Genomic DNA, 12625 nt, shown 5'->3' with positions numbered 1-12625 from the left:
ATCTGTACACGTTCTATAGTCTGTTTCATATAAAGTAGTAGTCATACATCTGTACACGTTCTATAGTCAGTTTCATATAAAGTAGTAGTCATACATCTGTACACGTTCTGTTGTCAGTTTCATATAAAGTAGTAGTCCTACATCTGTACACGTTCTATAGTCAGTTTCATATAAAGTATTAGTCATACATCTGTACACGTTCTATAGTCTGTTTCATATAAAGTAGTAGTCATACATATGTACACGTTCTATAGTCAGTTTCATATAAAGTCTTATTTTTTAGTCATGAAAATACCTTGAAAGTTTATTGAGATTATGGTATATTAATAGCGTGAATCTCCAACTGATGAAATGGTCCATCTCAACTTATATAACTAGAAACGCAAGAAATGTATATCTAATTATCTGTACAAATGGCCAGTTTGGTTACTTGTTTCTCTCATAGTACATAACGTATTCTGATCAGAAGTTGTTGTTATGGCACTTAAAATATGTTTGAGTCACACCGCGTGTATCGAAATCTGGATTTTAAGTGTAACAAGTCATCTAAAATTTACACTTATTACGACTTTTTTGTTCATTTCACAACTACCAATTCAACATCCATCTCTTATCACTATAACATCAGATATTGAGTGCTCTGATAATAATTATGTATTAATTTCATTTGAGTAATTAAATTAATTTTATTAAACTACGTTAAATCTCGTATATGGAAATCAGTTTTGAAACGCTTGTTTCAAGGATTGCTGGTTATTGGTTTAGTTCAAATCAGTCAACTTATTTCTATAAGTCGTAAAGTAACACCTTTCAAATATATTTCAATATTTTCCTTTTTTAACTTATTTTTTTGTTTCGATTTCTCTCGTTCGCTCTGTTTTTCTTCTATTTCTTGGCATGTTTTTTCCTATAGTAAAGACTAATAGGTAGCCAAGGAACTGAGTTAAATATTATTCATTTTGACTATGTTACGATCTGCCTTGGTGTACGGTAAAATATTGTTCCATTTTACTGCGTAAGGGCTGGCTAGCCCTATATTAAAGAATATATTATTGAATGTAATTATATTACAGGATGACCTGTTGCATTGTAGAGTATTGTTCCATTAATACACTATAATAATTAAGTTATTATTATCACAGATCATTGTTCATCGTCATTGTGTTACGAGTTGTTTAAGAGCAAATTAAGGTATCGTTATAAAACGATAGTGTTGCAGTTAGGCCTAAAACTCAAATTATACGAACAGTATTGTACATAAGGTATTGTTGCATGGCAGCTGAATCAGGAAATTCGAAATATTTATCTTTTTCTTCACATATAAGTTTAAATAATCCGATCCAAAAGTATAAGTAAAATCAAGCGTAAAGAATTGGATCGGAAAAATAAATGTTTTCCAGCATCACACTTAGGCCTAATTGAATTAGAAATACGTGGAAGTTGATCTCAGTAGCCCACTTAAATTATACGTTTTCCCAGTCTGTTCTATCTTGTATCACATCAGCAATATGGAGTACCAACTGAGCTTGACGTACAACAAATTTTCATTGTTGTTGTTCTCTTAAATGATATATATTAGAAGCGTTTTACTCAGAACAATCCAGTTAGCAGATAATTAGAATAGTATTTGTGTTTTGCCTAGTTATACTATTGGCAGTTAGCGAGTGAACTGTATATATATATATATACATGTTAAAGTTAGATTTTAAACGGGTGTTTCGTGCTAATTTAAACGAAGATTTCCATGTCTTAACCTTGATTAAAATAAACATTTGGCATGCTCTGGTATAACCAGCTACTTTTTTGATTACTCAAATGGTACCAACATTTATGCCAAGTCATGCATGCCACACAGATAATTTCAATACAGAAGTAGAGAGCGTATGTTGTTGCTTCAAGTCATTAGCGTTCGCAATTGAAACAAAATATGGTAATCGTACAAAGAAAACAACTGGTTAGATTCGGCCTTTTATACTAATCTCATATACAAACAAATATGCATGTGTATATAAACATAAATACAAGAAAAATATAACCGTTTCAAAGAAGGAAATGAATGTGAGGATGGCTCATATCTGTGCTTCAGAAACAATGAAAATAAGACAGCGGGTATAGCAGTTGTATTATCCTAAAATAACAGTACGCATACACAGTGTAGTAGAATATTAACATAGAAAATTAAGGTAAATTAAACTAGAATATGACTGATTAGTTTTTGTATATATATTGCTACACTTTAATTCTTGTCTATACTATTATGATGATACAAATGCCATCTCTACTACATTACATTCATTGTTTTTGGTTTGGTTTGTTTCTAAATTTTGCATGAAGCTACACGAGGGCTATCTGCGCTAGCTGTCCCTAATTTAGCAGTGTAAGACTAGAGGGAAGGCCGGTAGTCATTACCACCTACCACCAACACTTGGGATACTCTTTTATCAATGAATAATGGGATTGACCGTCACGTTATAACGCCCTAACGGCTGAAAGGGCGAGCATGTTTCGTGTGTTGAGGATTCGAACCCGCGACCCTCAGGTTACGAGTAGAGTGTTTTAACCACCTGGCCATGCAGGAGCCCTTCATTGTTTTTGAAGGACTCATGTTAGCCATCCTTACATTTGCTTTCTTTTTGGAAACGTTTTGTTTTTTACTTGTTTTTTAATGTAGTGTTTCAGTAGACATATAATGGTTGTATTTATAACCAAGTTCTAAATTGAGTGAGTATCCAATTGTGACATTTATTGTTTATCCGTCGTTGTTTGGTCATTCCTGTTTCACCCTGTACTTAAGTTCCTTGAAGGTACAGCAGATATCGGTAAGGAAACTAACTTCAAGGGGTAATCACTTACACTAGAATTATGATTTTTTTATTACTACTTACAAAAACTGTTACTACGTTTGAAACTATACACCTCAGTGAAGTCGGTTGACATCATTGTTTTGTTTTGTTTAATTATCATGTAATAACAAAGATGTAGAAGAAGGAACTACATGAAATTCAACGGGAAGACACATGAGAGAATTATTCAGAGCAAAAACGAACAGTAACCTAAAATGAAACTGTTATTTTTTATGATATTTACAGACATTACCAGAACTTGTGACTTAGTGATTACATAGATATTGTTATGAATGAAACACTGTATAGTATTGTAAAGTTATGATGACTTGATAAGGAAATTTTTAAAATACCATTTGATGAGCAATCAGAACCATCCCTACATAGACAGTGCTGCCACCTGCCTGATATCCAAGATATGAATATATGTATAAGGGTATGGTTTTATATAGATATAAATATCACATTGGTTTACTTGAACATGTTTATAAATATACATAAAATGTAAAAGTGAATGACGAAATAATTTTAATGTAAGCCAACGGATTCAGTTTAGAAATCTTAAAATAAATAAAAATAAACACACAAAAAATGAACGAGGTCGATTAGATACAGAACTTAAATTGATAGTAAACGTTGGATATGAACTGTGTTTCCACGGGTAGACACATGAGAGAATTATTCAGAGCAAAAACGAACAGTAACCTAAAATGAAACTGGTATTTAAAAACAAACAGTTACCTAAAAACAAACAGTGACCTAAATAAAATCAAACAGTCACCTAGAAACAAACAGTAACCTAAAAACAAACAGGTACCTTGTGTTAGCCGAAGAGAAATTATTGTTTTACTTTAACTCTCCAGACCTACACGTGATGTTTACGTAAGGTCTACGTAAAGAACTCATGTTTCAATTTTCGTAAAACTGAGCACAATGATAGATATATTCCTTTAGAAAGAGTGCCAATGTTTTGTTGTTCTTTTCGACATATAAAACAATAGTAACAACTAGTTCCAGCACTTACACAGAAAACATACACTGTATTAATTTTCAGGGCGTACAAGACTAAAAGTTTTCAAAGTTGTTATGAATTTTCAATTTCTGTAATGACGATTCTGTTGATAAGGGAGGCCTGGCATGGCCTAGCGCGTTAAGGCGTGCGCTTCGTAATCTGAGGGTCGCGGGTTCGCGCCCGAGTCGCGCCAAACATGCTCGCCCTCCCAGCCGTGGGGGCGTTATAATGTGACGGTCAGTCCCACTATTCGTTGGTAAAAGAGTAGCCCACGAGCTGGCGGTGGGTGGTGCTGACTAGCTGCCTTCCCTCTAGTCTTACACTGCTAAATTAGGGACGGCTAGCACAGATAGCCCTCGAGTAGCTTTGTGCGAAATTCCAAAACAAACAAAATTGTTTATAAGAAACGAACTTAGTAAAATTTACAAACAAGATAGCGACATAACTGATAAGACAGTACATACAAATGTCATGAAAATTGTAATTCTATATAAGATTAGCAGATATAGTTAGTGGTCCACTGACACGTACTTTTGACTACATTATAATATTAGCAGATTTAGTTACTGGTCCACAAAACACGTACTTTTGTTGTAATATAAAATTAGTAGATTTGGTTAGTGGTCCACAAAACACGTTCTTTTGTTGTAATATAAAATTAGTAGATTTGGTTAGTGGTCCACAAAACACGTTCTTTTGTTGTAATATAAAATTAGAAGATTTAGTGAGTGATCCACAAAACACGTACTGTTGTTGTAATATAAAATTAGTAGATTTAGTTAGTGGTCCACAAAACACGTACTGTTGTTGTAATATAAAATTAGTAGATTTAATTAATGGTCCACAAAACACGTACTTTTGTTATAATATAAAATTAGTAGATTTGGTTAGTGGTCCACAAAACACGTACTGTTGTTGTAATATAAAATTAGTAGATTTGGTTTGTAATCCACAAAACACGTTCTTTTGTTGTAATATAAAATTAGAAGATTTAGGTAGTGGTCCACAAACACGTACTTTTGTTGTAATATAAAATTAGTAGATTTAGTTAGTGGTTCACAAAACACGTACTTTTGTTGTAATATAAAATTAGCAGATTTAATTAATGATCCACAAAACATATAATTTTGTTGTAATATAAAATTAGAAGATTTAGGTAGTGGTTCACAAACACATACTTTTGTTGTAATATAAAATTAGTAGATTTATTTAGTGGTTCACAAAACACGTACTTTTGTTGTAATATAAAATTAGCAGATTTAGTGAGTGGTTCACAAAACACGTACTGTTGTTGTAATACAAAATTAGTAGATTTAATTAATGGTCCACAAAACACGTACTTTTATCGTAATATAAAATTAGTAGATTTGGTTAGTGGTCCACAAAACACGTACTTTTGTTGTAATATAAAATTAGTAGATTTAGTGAGTGATCCACAAAACACGTTCTTTTGTTGTATTATAAAATTAACAGATTTAATTAATGATCCACAAAACATATAATTTTGTTGTAATATAAAATTAGAAGATTTAGGTAGTGGTTCACAAACACATACTTTTGTTGTAATATAAAATTAGTAGATTTATTTAGTAGTTCACAAAACACGTACTTTTGTTGTAATATAAAATTAGTAGATTTAATTAATGATCCATAAAACATATATTTTCAACCAATGCCATCCTTCTTCTGTTCATTTTCACGTGGCCCGGCATGGCCAAGCGTGTTAAGGCGATCGACTTATTATCCGTGGGTCGCGGGTTCGAATCCCAGTCTGACCAAACATGCTTGTACTTTCAGCCGTGAGGACGTTATAAGTGACGGTAAATCCCACTATTCGTTGGTAAAAGAGTAGCTCAAGAGTTGGCGGTGGGTAGCGATGACTAGCTGCCTTCCCTCTTGTCTTACACTGCTAAATTAGGGACGGTTAGCGCAGATGGCCCTCGAGTAGCTTTGTACGAAATTCAAAACAAACAAATAAACGAATCATTTCCACTTCACTCACGTGCCGGACAATTGTCGGTAAAATTCAATGTTAATCTATCTTTTATTTTATAAATATAAAAGCGAGGTTTTAAAAAATGACTTATAAACTTACAACTTTCAGTAACTGAGGTTGTCACAACCATGTTGACTGTAACATGTTACCGCTTTCAACTTCTTTCCACTGTATGTTCAGCAAGTTCAAGAACAGAGAGCGCTCCACGGTTTCCATGAGAAAGTTGGCAAAATATTTTAGGGGAATCCCGTTCTTTTCAAAGGATAATGACCTCCCAATGATTGACATTATTGTTAGAATGAACATATACTCTTCAAAACGCAAAAGGGATATTTTTTTTATTTTAAAGAGAAATATATGTAATAACGTTACAAGCTCAGAGTATGTGATGTTACATGTGTTAAGGCACTGATTGTCAGACCAAAATGACAATAAAAGTTGTGCACTTTGAAAACGGAAGAAAACATCGGATTTTTCGCCAAAACGCATGCGTGTCCAATAAATTTGTTTGAGAGATCTGCATGTTCTGTAAGTGCAACATGTGCAAAATCCCTATAAAAGTGACGGGTTCTCGGTTTCCATAGCTCAGTGTTAAGCCACCGACACGCAATACAGTTACGCCAAGACTGACTGAAGCATAACGCAACAACGCCATTGGTCGATTGGAAGCAGGCGAATCTCGATCAGATGTTGCCAGAGCTGTGAAGGTTCACCCAAGCGCCATCACAAGGCTACGGAATCGTCACAAACAACATGGATAAATTCGTGATCGTCCACGATCTGGCAGACCTATTGTGTGGCAGGCCCGCACAAGATCGCAACATCCGGTTACGTCACCTTCGGGATAGGACCACCACTGCGACGTCTACTGCCTCAACCATACCAGGGCTGCGTAGGATTACCGATCAGACCGTACGCAACCGTCTACGAGATGCAGAAATCCGACCTCGACGTCCAGTCAGAGGCGTCATCCTCACCCAGCAACATCGTTAAGCACGGCTGCAGTGGACTCGGGCACATCGGGTATGGCCTCATCGACGATGGAGGCATGTTTGGTTCAGCGATGAATCACGTTTTATGCTTCGTAGGCAGGATGGAAGAACCCGTGTTTACCGTCGCCGAGGTGAACGTTTTGCAGCAAACTGTGTGCAGGATGTTGAGAGATTTGGTGGTGGCAGCGTCATGATGTGGGTTGCCATCGCCTACAATGCCAGAACAGACGTTTTGCACATTCGAGGGAATCTTACGGCTCAACGATACGTCGACGAGATTCTTAGGCCCTATGTGCAACCCATCATGGTGAACGTCAACGACGTTTTTTCAACATGACAACGCCCGTCCTCACACAGCCCGACTCACCACTGTCTTCTTGAGACACCACAACATCAACGTTCTTCCCTGGCCCCCCAGATCGCCAGATTTAAACCCCATCGAATATCTTTAGGACGAGTTGGACCGACGTCTGCCACGGCGACAACCTCAACCGCAGACTCTACCTCAGCTTGCAGCAGCTTTGCAGGCTGAGTGGACAGCCATTCCACAGGATGTGATTCGTCATCTCATCGCTTTCATGGGCAGGAGATGCCAAGCAGTTATTGATGCTCACGGGGGGCATACTCGTTATTGACATTGAGTGACGTTAAACTTCAACTAGTGAGCGTGGACTTCGCCTTTGCAGACTTTGGATGTTCAGCAGTGAATGTGCAAAGTTTCACACATGTCATACAGAACTACCCGGAATAAACTTGTTAACAATTTGTCTCAGATTTTCCCTTTTGCGTTTCTTTTTTTGAAGAGTATATTTATTGAAAATATGATGAGTATGTAAAAAGAGAGTTAAAAAACCATGCTGGCAGTTGATTCACTCAGACCTGTGTGTTATATGTGTTATCTGAGGGAAATGATTAACATGAAGACGTGCTATCTCTTAGACTTTTGTGTTTGTTTGAGTTACCTAAGGATTAACATGAAGACGTGTTATCTCTTAGACTTTTGTGTTTGCTTGTGTTATCTAATGGAAATGATAAACAAGAATACGTGTTATCTCTTAGACATTGTGTTTGTTTGTGTTATCTGAGAGGGAAAGATAAGCATGAATTCGTGCTATCTCTTAGACTTTTGTGTTTGTTTATGTTATCTGAGGGAATAATTAATATGAAGATGTGTTATTACTCCGACATACAAAGATTTGCACTACATCCACCTTGGTAGAGAACTTCCTACAAAACACAGTTGTCACTCTGGTAAAGATAAACCTTTAATGTCAAGAGAATGATTGTCATGTCTTTCTTGACATTTCCAAACAAACTTCAAAATGATATTTTCACACAAATAGCCCTTTGCTAGTATATTCGTTCAGCCCTTTAGTGAGAAGTTTTGGAAGAAAAACTCTATTTTTATAAAGGTTTTTGTTTAATATCACCAGTAGATTCTTTAGGATTATGTCTAAAACAGTTCTAGAATTATAGCTCAGGACCGTGTAATTGTTTCATAGAGTTCGTGACCTTCTGTCATTTGCTGTCCTTTAATAACAAAGACACCATTTTTAGTTAACTCTTTTATACAGTCTTGGCCAAAATTTTTGCATATTTCTCTATATTAGTGTTACTGCCTTTTTGTAGGAAGTTATTATTTATAACCATTCATGACGTCCATAGAACCTGTGTCACTATATAAGTTACATATTTAATATATTATTCATTTGTCGAAATGACAGCAATAAATGTATTTGTATTCCATCTTAACAATTGTATTTGTTACAAAATACTCAAACATTTTGGCCAAGACTGTGTTGTGTGTAAGTGAGAAATGTATAATTAATACCTCTGTATGTGCCTTTTTTAAACAAATGGATTCACTCTAAAGTTAGTGAGACGACCCCATTCACTCTGAAATTAAAAACAAAAACACGTTTTAAGATTTACTCTCCCCGTTTAAAAAAGTAATTAAAACTTAAGCAGTCTACGTAAACTTCAAAATCCTAACTTTTTATTCAGAAAAGTTACCAGTTTCGTCCTAATAGATTAGGAGAACTAATTCTATCGTGCATGAATGTGCTGGAAAGAATTTCATTCTTAGATTTTTAAGAGCAAGTGTTGGAAGACCTTTAAAAATTATCACTTTTCTAAACGATGTATGAAAAGATTTCATTGGTGCACCACGCAAGAAGCGAAACTATGATGTTCTATTTTTTGAAATTGATCGTAAGTTAAACGATCACGTGTACATTGCTACAAATCGTTGCCTAGTCCCAGTTTAGTTCAAAAGTGGAACAAACAGTCTAGAAAACGATTGATTGGTTTATTCTTTGTTTGGTTGGTACTCTAAGACACACATATAAATTATTATTTTCCACGTGTACACGCGTACAAAAGTCGATGTTTTCATTGTTTAAAATTGTTCTTGAATTATATCTGCTAACCCTCATCAATTTCGAACTGATAGACTAGATAGAAAGAAGGCAGCGAGTTACCAGCGTCCATCACCAAAATCTGACCAGTTATAATCGATTTGACTACCACTTTTATAACGTTCAATCTGTCCCTGTATGCAAAAGTACGTTTGTTTTTTGTTGTTGGTTTTTTATTTTTTGCGCAGTAATTAAATGTGGACTATGGACCCTGAGCTCCACAGCCCGTTATGTTAATGTCCGAGTCACGCTCACATTAGGACGTAAAAGCGTTGCACATTAAATAACGTCGTTCCTTTGTTGAAAGCCGTGACACACTCATTAGTCGAGAAGTTTCTTCTCTGTCGTCAGCAAATCATATTTGTCACGGTAGTAAATTTGTCGCCAGGTTTTATCTCAGCTCTCTTTGCAGTGAGGTCACCAGACCACACACGAAGACTAAGGTATGTACAAGTGCGCCGACGACAGCCATTATAATAAACATCCGAGGGCGTTTACCACAGAAATCTTCCAACAAAGTCCGCAGTAGAAGACTGTGTTGTATTACCTTACATCACTTAACTTTCTTCCTTTTGATTTGTTTTAAACCAAATCTGTTGTGTTGTGTTATTTATAAATTTATAGACATATTTAATATGCAAGCGTCTTTAAAAGGACGTAAAAAGAAAAGTTGCCCTATCATAGCAGAGTAATCGCACTATAACACTCAGTAGTAAAAAAGAGTTGCTTGTTGTTATGGCCGATAGTGGTGGACAATGTATAATTTGTGCAGTGTGAGCTCTCAGTCTGACCAATGAGCAGTCAAGACGAGTTACGTGCGACAGTTTTCTGTTTAAATGAAGTAAAACAACAAAACGGAAAATCACACAACATTGCAAATACATTAAGTTCCTTATATAATAACTGAGTTCGAAACAAATATAGTACTCGTTTATTAAGCAAAAATTGCACAGCGAGCTATCTGTGCTATGTCCACCATGGGTATCGAAGCTCGATTTCTAGTGGTGTGAGTACCGAGACATACCGCTGTGCCACTGTAGGTGGGGGCGATATTAGAAGAAAATATATAAGATTAATTATATAGTTTTGCTAGTTAAAACTAAAGATTAAAAAATATATAGGTGAAGCTAGCACACAAAAATCTCAAACATTGAAGAGTTAAAGCTTATAACAAGCGACTACAAATATATCGGAGTAATTAGGTCTACATAATTTGTCTCTTAAATACTGGAGAAACCTTAGAAACAGTTGCGTTTAGAAGTCTATTGTAGAGTTTCAGTGAGATTCGAACACGATCAATGAGAAATTTATTAGTTGTTCGAGTTTTCTCGAGTTCTTTATGAGAATAGCTGAAGACGGATAAAAACGATAGATAAATTAGAATGATCTAAAAAAGCTGTAAACGAGCAGATAGACATAGAACTCAAACTAAAGATAGAGGGTTGGTGAAATATTGCCCGAAACCGAAAAACAGGTTAAAATACTGATCGGCTGAATGAGAGATAGATAGTGAAATATTTGAGTTAGATAAACAAATGCACAGATATAGTATGTATAGAAAGATGAGCGGTTGACGAGACAGACAAATAAACAGGTAAAAATATGTATATAGAAATACAGTGTAATAAATAGCTGTTTAGATGGATGGACGGACAGACAGAGAGGTAAATAGATAAAACAAATATATACGTATAAAGACAGACCGAAAAATAGATAGATATATTACAAAAGTATAACTTAGCTCGTGCGGTGATCTTTTCCCCTTAACCTTTAATATTTTAATGACGTTTTAAAACGTCGTCACTTCATTAATTGCGGAAAGAGACCGTTTTTATGGCCTGGTAGCACAAGGTTCAGTGATGGGCGTAGGTTCCGCCGTGCTCTGTTTCAGCAGTCCTTCAGTGATTTTATGTTGGAGTTCTTTCTATTTCTATTAGACTCGTAACTCGTATCTCACATGTTTGAGGCAGTAAAATTAGAGTGTTTTCTTCTACATGATTAGAATCACGTGTTCAGGCGCGTAATGTATATATTTCACTAACACATGTCAACAACAACGTGAGGATCCTGCAACTTTGTAATACACGCGCACAACAACGTGAGGATTCTACTGTTTTGTAATGAACGTGTACAACGACTTGAGAGTTCTAAAACTTTGTAACGCACGTGTACAACAACGCGAAGGTTCTACAGTTTTGTAATGAACGTGTACAATGACTTGAGAGTTCTAAAACTTTGTAACACACGTGTACAACAACGCGAAGGTTCTACTGTTTTGTAATACATTTTAACACTAGTAAAATTTCACATCTCTGTAATCGTGTCAACTTTAGGGTTTTATAAGTTTCTAACACATTTCAACATCAATGTTGTACTTTTATTTCGAAGGTTCTTTTAAGTTCAGCATACTACACTATTCAGCTACCATTATTCAAGACACTAATTCTTGCATATTCCTATACTAGAGGGCGCAAAGTTCTATTTTTAAAATTGTATATTCTATTTTTTTCCAAATTAAATGCAGTGCCACCAGTTTAACATTAGACCTATATTTGAAATAAAAATATAGCTATTTTCTTAATTAACTTCTAATGGAAATTACTTTCGACAAAACGTACGTGCCCGTGTGTATAGATTCCCTGCTGAGCCCTTTGTTACGTCACCGCGTATGTTGAGGTTTGTGTTCCGCCTGTTTCAGTTTACTTCTTGTGGTTTACGTCAAGCCATTTTGTACAATGCGCTGATGAATGATGTTTAGGTCTCGTTGTTTAGGCTTAAAGATGTTTCAGTTTTTGGTGTTTAAACCTTTATTCGTAGTCTGCGTTTATTTTAAAGCCCCACTGAGGTAGATGACGCATCAGCCTTCGTTAAGTCTTTGTGTAATTCGCATAAAAAAGAAGAGAAAAACAGAGATCTTTGTGCAACACGAACACCAAACCGAGATCTTTGTGCAACACGAACACCAAACAGAGATCTTTGTGTAACACGAACACCAAACAGAGATCTTTGTGCAACACGAACACCAAACAGAGGTCTTTGTGTAACACGAACACCAAACTGAAATCTTTGTGTAACACGAACACTAAACAGAAATCTTTGTGTAACACGAACACCACACAGAGATCTTTGTGTAACACGAACGTGATAACGGAGAGCCTCTACTTGGCGATCGATCAGTTTCACTAGTACATTATTACTGAACTAAAGAGCACTGTAAAGGATTTGTACCAGATACTGAGAGTAAAACTGGGTCGAACTTCATTTCTTTGCATATTTGAAACGAGTAGTATCTTCCATTGGCAACTGATCCTTCCTCCTGTGTGTTCTCAGACAACTGATCCTTCCTCCTGTTTGTTCTCAGACAA

The sequence above is a fragment of the Tachypleus tridentatus genome, chromosome 7 (genome assembly GCF_004210375.1).
Source record: "Tachypleus tridentatus isolate NWPU-2018 chromosome 7, ASM421037v1, whole genome shotgun sequence".
Taxonomy (NCBI): domain Eukaryota; kingdom Metazoa; phylum Arthropoda; class Merostomata; order Xiphosura; family Limulidae; genus Tachypleus; species Tachypleus tridentatus.
This window is presented reverse-complemented; position numbering follows the sequence as displayed.